Here is a 7,017-nt window from a genome sequence, read left to right on the forward strand (position 1 = left end):
GTGATGTGATGCATGATTGACTTTTGTTGAATTCGTTTCTTTGGTTTCCATGTTTCTACTAATTTCCTGTTTGGGTGGTTGGGGCACATTCTTTTAGTTCTTTCATGTAGCTCCAAAACTGCTCTATCTCTGCGGATTCCCAGGGGTTCAACATTTGCAAGGATTTCGCACGCGGCGGTAGGTGTGGATCTCATGCCGCCATTTATAAAACGAAGGGCATTGTTTTGGACCTTGTCAAGGGTGTTGCAAGTAGTTGTACTGCACATAGTGAGTAGGCTATTGCTGTATTCCAGGGAAGATCGGACATAACCCAGGTATAGAGCTCTCAAAGTTTGTTTGTCTGACCCGATACACAGAGATAAAAAGTATTCTTTTTCACGTTAGTTTCCGAGTCTGTCAACGTCTGGAATCGGTGAGAGCACAGCATTCATAAAAGTTCTCCATTTGCTAAACCATTTATATCTATCGTTATTTCTCTAGCTCTCTGAGCGATGATCTCTAGTTTGAATTCAAAACTGTGTGTTCATGAATATGGGCTGTTTGAGGAGTTTTCATGGCTTCCTGTCACACCCTGACGGAGAAGGACGTAAAGTCGGTGATGCACCATCTCAAATGACCTATCTGTTATGATGTTCCGGGAACCATTATACCACAACTGAATCAAAACAGCTAAGGGAAACAAAATCTGCAGATTAAAAACAGTGCATCAGAATTTTCTTTTTAAAATGAGCTTCAAGTGTTGCACTTTCTCAGAGGTTTTGAAGACGAAATTCTAACGCACTGGAAGTTGCTATGAGAACAGAAATATTAACGGATACCATTCTAACGGCAAGTGTATAAGAGCTTTTTTTTTACCTGTTTATTGAGCGTCGAATCGGAGGAAAATGAACTGGCCTCATTTTGCAATGGCCAGATCTTCCACAGGTGGAAAGATGAAAGCATTGCTTTCTTATATAAGATTTTCTAGGGGAGAGACACTCAAAGTCCCCCTCTTCGTCTTTCTCTGATACCATTTTCCCAACGAAGAGAATACACTTCCCAATAATACCAAGTTCTATGACAACAAAGTTACGTTCTTTAGGTTCCACGGGGAAGGGCGCCACTTTCAAACCAGAACCCAGAAAGCCAGTCTTTTCGTGTTGATTTTGTTCATATGCCATATTTCTGGCAGGATTTTATTGTCCGTCATGAAATGGGATGTATAACAAACGTCGGGTTAGAAAAACATCCTTCAACATTTTATCAACTACTCCATGAGGTTCTTTTTTCGTCAGAGGATCATAAAAAAATTAGTGCAATTGTAAACGAGTGTCTCTAATAGACTAATACCAACCAACATCTTAAAACGTTTTAAATGGGCTTTCAGAATAGAGTTCTCCACAATGTACATAGCTTCTGCACGACTTAAAGATAATGAGTCGTTGACAAATGTATGCATGGCGAGTTTATTTTTGTGAACTAAAAGGCCTTTTTCTTTTGAGGGCTATATGTATTCTTCACGAGGGTGCAGTCAAGGAAATAATATAACAACAAACCAAGAATACGTTTTTAAAATGTCATTTTCATTGTAACCCTGTAACTGTTATTCCAGCTACTCTTACATAAGTCGTCGAGAAACTTCGGACAGTGTACAAAGTCACCCACCCCCTGTATGAAGTCTCCCTACAAGGGGGTAAGAATACATAAAGCCCCCAAAACATGTTCATGAATCGTAGGTCATGACAGCTAGGTTTAATCTTACGAATTTGGCATATGACAAGACACCCCAAAGCACATATATGAGTACATAGCTAATGACCGATCATGGAACTTGATTAGAAAAGTGATTAGATAGGGGATATAAAAGGTTATTTTATAGTCTCTTTGTGGGTGTTGTAGTCATTAACATTTTTGGGCGGCAGTGCACGACCGTGCTCTGTGGGTGAGCCGCCCCTGATAGCTTTGTGAAAGGATCGGTGCGCTATTATGACGTGTTAACCTTACAGAATGAGGTATGAAAACTAAGATACACCCCTGTTAAAAACACACTTTCCTTCACATTACATGCAAGGTTTTGCTCAGTAATGCGGCAAAATACGGGAAACCTAAACCTCACGTCACACATTATGTGATCCAGTGACAAATTATAATATGTACTATCAATTGTTTAGCGAGAATCGACGAGTCCGAAGTCTCCCCGAGTCCAAGGCCTACCCGCTCTCTCCTACAATAACATAGTAAAGGAAAGGGGGGGGGGGGGGGGGGGGGGAGGTTCGCGCGTACACGTATCCTCCTACACTTCGTGAGCAAAGCCAAGTCAGTTTTGCGAAATTTCAAGTTCCAATCACTAATTGACCTTGAATTTGCTTCATAAATGTATCAATGACACTTTAAAACTGTCCGAAGCGGTTTCTAAAAGCTGCATATTGCGCAGTAACTGTGTGGTCAAATGTTTTGGAGTCAAACAACACAGTTTGCTGATCGATCGATATTCATTAGACGTAGAACTCGGACCACTTCTAAGGGAAACTTTGAAGCAAATTTTCTCTAAACTTAGTTTCCGCACCCTACCTGACAATGTTAACCAGATCTCACAAAGTACTGAACCTATCTTTTAATGTTAAAAGCAAGTTGTTCAGAAATGATGTTTATATCATAAAATGCAATAAAAATGCAATTGTTCGAAATGCGTCATAAGATATCTTTCACCTGGTACGCTATAATATACCGCTAGTGAGTCAGCACAAAAGCCAGTGTTATGACGGGAATTCCCGTTAGACAAATTCGAAGAAAAGAGTTCATTCTAAAGAAATCGCCTTGTACATGTTTAACCATTAGTAAAATCGCCCAGCACGACTCGATGGAAACCCCCGCCGTTACCTGAAGCTCCACCGTAGGCGCGCCGTGTCGTGTCATGCGGAGATTAAACGACGACCCGTTGGACTATTAATAAGCTGCAGCTAAAACATTTTGTCACAGTCACAGACTCCTTCACGTAATACACAAGGTAAGATCTTGTCTTAAGCAGTTCCTTGACATACTTATGATTAATTTGAATCAAATAAACTAAATCAAATTCCCACTGGACTTAACTGCTGGTGCGTAACGTCTCGTTTGCTAAGTATTATTGATGACCTTGTGAAAAAAACTGCAGCCTATAGGGCCTCCTAAAATATTACGTCTAAGTAACACACATTGAAGTATTGGAAAGAGCTGGAATTGAAGATATCAACACGACCACTGGCGTACTCTAAACGTGTTCTTACAAAAGCCTTGTAAAGCTTTAGACGTGTATGATTATCCAAATAAAAAAAGTGTTCTTTTAATATAATAATAATACCTAACATTTGGTTCGCCTTTTGTACAATTCTTATATATGGATCAAAAGAAAGTCTATTGTCAAATGTGACACCCAAACCCTTTTCAGTTTCACAAGTAGCCTACCTATTGACTGCACTTCATTGCAAATCTTCATGGCGTAATCCTGTCTCTTCATATATCTTTTTTTTCTCACCAACGTGAATGACATGAGATTTTGAGACTTTAAAATTAAATTTATTAATAGATTAAAAATATAATTTCCCTGCACGATTGTATAGCCTAAATCTTGTAGTTTCAGTACCGGTACGTCCTGTTGTATGTAATCAGGTCATCACCATTCGTTGTCCTGTCATACAGTATTGTGTGACAACGTAAATATCATTGTTAAAAAGTTACATTGGATTGATCACCTTGTGTGAGCACGTTTGTGATGATATTTGTCAACATTTTGTTTTAATCGGTTGTTATTTGTTGTTATTAGTTCTTATTTGTTTTGTTTTAGTGGAGGTTTTACGGCGCTCGCAACTGCATATTATGGTCATATGAGCACCAAGGGGTGGATGTCAGCAGAGAAATCCTTACAGGGAATCAGACTTACTCTGCTTACCTCTCTAGCTTCACCAGCACAAAGTCTGCTTCAGCTATCAAGGCACCCCGAAAACAGCGGGTCACAAGAGTGACAAACATGCAAAAGAAGTAGAAGAAAATGACAATAGTAAGGATTAGGAAAGAAAAAGCAGCAGTTCCCTGTTTTAGTTCAGGCACAGTTATGAACATGACATTGTTGGATCAGCCCATTTACAATTCTACTGAGCATTAGAGCGAGAAATGCCCCCCCCCCTGAGAATAGCCTTAAGACACTTCAGTCAGTGGCACCGCCCCAGGGGGCGTTGTTATAATTTGTTGCTACATGTATCAGTTGTTGTATCAATGTAGACAACTGAATTAGGAAGTTTGTGTTGGTTTTTGTCGTTATTTTGTTGTTATCAGTTGTTATTTGTTGTCATGTTATCAGTTGTTATTGTTTGTTATCTCGACAAAGATAAATACCGATCAAAACATACCAATGTAGACAAAGAAACAATTCATGAGACCAACTTTTCGTACCAAAAGTTTTTTAAAATTTTTTAAAAATGTATTGTTACCATTGCAGTTGTCATGGTGGGTGTTGCAGTTGCTTTTGATACTGTTGTCCCTACTCCCTAGGATCCCACATTTCAGTGCAAGCTTAAGCTTGTAGATTTCCTCTTAAGCCCGTCCAGACGTCTCCACGCGAGTCTCGGAAAGTGGTCACAGTTTAATGTTCTATCCTTCAACGCTCAGCGTCCCAGAGTGGGCACACGATACGCAGTTCACGTTTGTTCATGTGAATGACGTCGCTGCCTCCAGCTTTAGTGCTATCTTTTGGTTATATTAGTACTATATCATAACACTTTGGTCAGCGCCGAAGCCAGGGTCATGACAGGAATTCCCGTTAAACAAATTCGGCAAACAGCTCGCGCTGAAGAAGACGGCAGCCTAACAGTAATCTAGTCTATTTCTGGTAATTTATAATGCATTAAAATGGTTGTTCGTGCATGACACCATGATGATGTTATTATGCTAAGCCCTATCGACGACCCTTTGAATAAGCTTCAGCTAACAATTTTTGGTCAGAGCCACTTCTTTCTGCACGTAACACACAAGGTAAGCAGTTCCTTGACATGCCTACAATAAAAATCAAATAGACAAAATCTAATTCTTACTTTTAGATTTTCTATAACACATCAAGCTAACTTAACAGTAGCCAGTGTTATGTGGTGCGTTGACAATGACAACAGAAGAACTAATGTCTTTCTGGCTCTAGCCACAAAAACCAGTGGTATTTCTATTAAAATGTTGTTGGTTGTTGCTGTGGCCATCCCAAACAGTAGCATTCCTCCTTATTGGCTGAAGCCCTCACAAACATTGGCATTTCTCCCTACTGGCTAAAGTCCTCACAAACAGTGACATTAACTGCTTGCTGGCTGAAGACACCACAAAAGTTATATTTCGACTCTACGGAATTTTGCTAGATCTACAAACTTTGCTGTCGCAAGTTGAGAACCCTTTCTGTTATTTTTGTAATAATTGACAGCCGTTATGATTGAGCATTGACAGCTCTGGAGTATTTTCTCTTAGGTTAAATTTGAAGAATGCGAGAATAATAAATTGTATACAATAACTGCACACCAAGGAGAGCTTCTGCGTTCTGGTTGAAAGAGACCTCTGCACACCTTTTGAAACAAATTGGCCTTCGGTGTTAGACAAGGCTCTATTTACTGCAGTTTTGGGAATTGTGATGGATTTTGTTCAGGAACCTCTCAATACAACAACCGCAATATGTGACAATCGGCACTTGAAGCCGTTTATTCAAATGAAATGGTTGTGTTGTGAATGGTTATTTTTGTGTTCAGTAAGACGTGTGTCGGTCATAGTTTTCTATTCTTGTCAAATTTGACATGACAAGGGAGGGGTCTATTCGTTACGAGATATGCACTGCCCAACCCGATCCGATCCGCAATAGGCACCAGGTATTACTACTATACAAGAGGACGGAAAAGCAAAATTACATTAATAAAATATGAATAAACAAAGATAAGTAAAGTTATCGGTCGGCCGTCCGACATTTCTGTGTGAACGCACTAGTGTGGGCCACGAGTTCACCAAACCAGAAACCGCCCGACCGTTTGTCGTCCGTCTCTCGGGAAGTCGGTAGTTGATACGGAGCACCGGTTTTTACCTTAGGGGCCGTTCAAATATAATCTTACGTCTGGGAGGGGGGGTGTCTTTGTCTCCTGTAAGAAAAGTGTTAGAAAAAGGGGGGGGGGTCTTGAACTAATGTAATATTCCACTTTTGTGGGGTGAAAAAATATTTTTGACATAATAATGAACACTGCCCTTGTTGATGATAACTAATTTCACCTTTTGTTTTCAGCATAATGATCAGTAATAACAGATACAGTGGAATCCTGATAAAGTCAACTTGCTTAAAGTCAACTCTTGCTTATAGTCAACATCTCACTGTGGTCCCGTTTTTTACCTTCTTTGATTAAGTAATATTAAGTAGATCTAATGATCTAATTATGTTTCTGATACAGCTTGAGAGTTACGCTTGCGTAAAGTCAACAATTTGGCGCTAAATCCCAAGATAAATTCATTTAAGAAGAGATATTTCGCCTGAGCTAGTGGTGTACACACCTCCAATTACTTTGTTCTTTCATTATCTCTTGTTTTGGAGACAACTTCAGAATTATACTCCCTGAAATTGAGATTACATCTTGTTTATTACTCGGTACCTTGTAATTTTGTAGCTGTCATCTTCAATTTTCGATGGCCAGTAGTTCAATGGATAAAGTCAAGCTTGCTCAAAGTCAACACTTTTTTTCTGTCCGGGGTGTTGACTTTATCAGAATTCCACTGTCACTTGTTTTATTTGTAATTAAGGCGCTTTTTGTCATTGACATGAGTCTCAATAATTGTTTCCTTATTTAGTTAGAAAGAGTGTATGCAATATTTCGCTTGAATGATTTACTCTAATACTATTATTTTTTAGTGCATATATTATGCGCATGTATGTGTGTATGCATGTTTTAAAAGAATATTATGCATGCGCATAGAACAATGATCGTTTCACGAATTTGCGCGATATAAATGTCATATTATTTTTATATAATCATTATAAGCGAACAATGTAAT

The 7,017-nt window shown here is 39.1% G+C and overlaps 1 protein-coding gene across 1 annotated transcript in view; it reads left to right on the forward strand.

Moving 5' to 3' along the window:
- Window positions 1–2,680: 2,680 nt before the first annotated feature.
- LOC101847020 (phospholipase A and acyltransferase 2) overlaps window positions 2,681–7,017 on the forward strand; it is a gene marked incomplete at its 3' end in the record, with an annotated part of 12,497 nt that continues 8,160 nt past the window's right edge. Inside the window, 1 exon segment of the mRNA XM_013079273.2 lies at window positions 2,681–2,986.

The sequence above is a fragment of the Aplysia californica genome, unplaced genomic scaffold, assembly GCF_000002075.1.
Source record: "Aplysia californica isolate F4 #8 unplaced genomic scaffold, AplCal3.0 scaffold00046, whole genome shotgun sequence".
In the NCBI taxonomy this organism is placed as follows: domain Eukaryota; kingdom Metazoa; phylum Mollusca; class Gastropoda; order Aplysiida; family Aplysiidae; genus Aplysia; species Aplysia californica.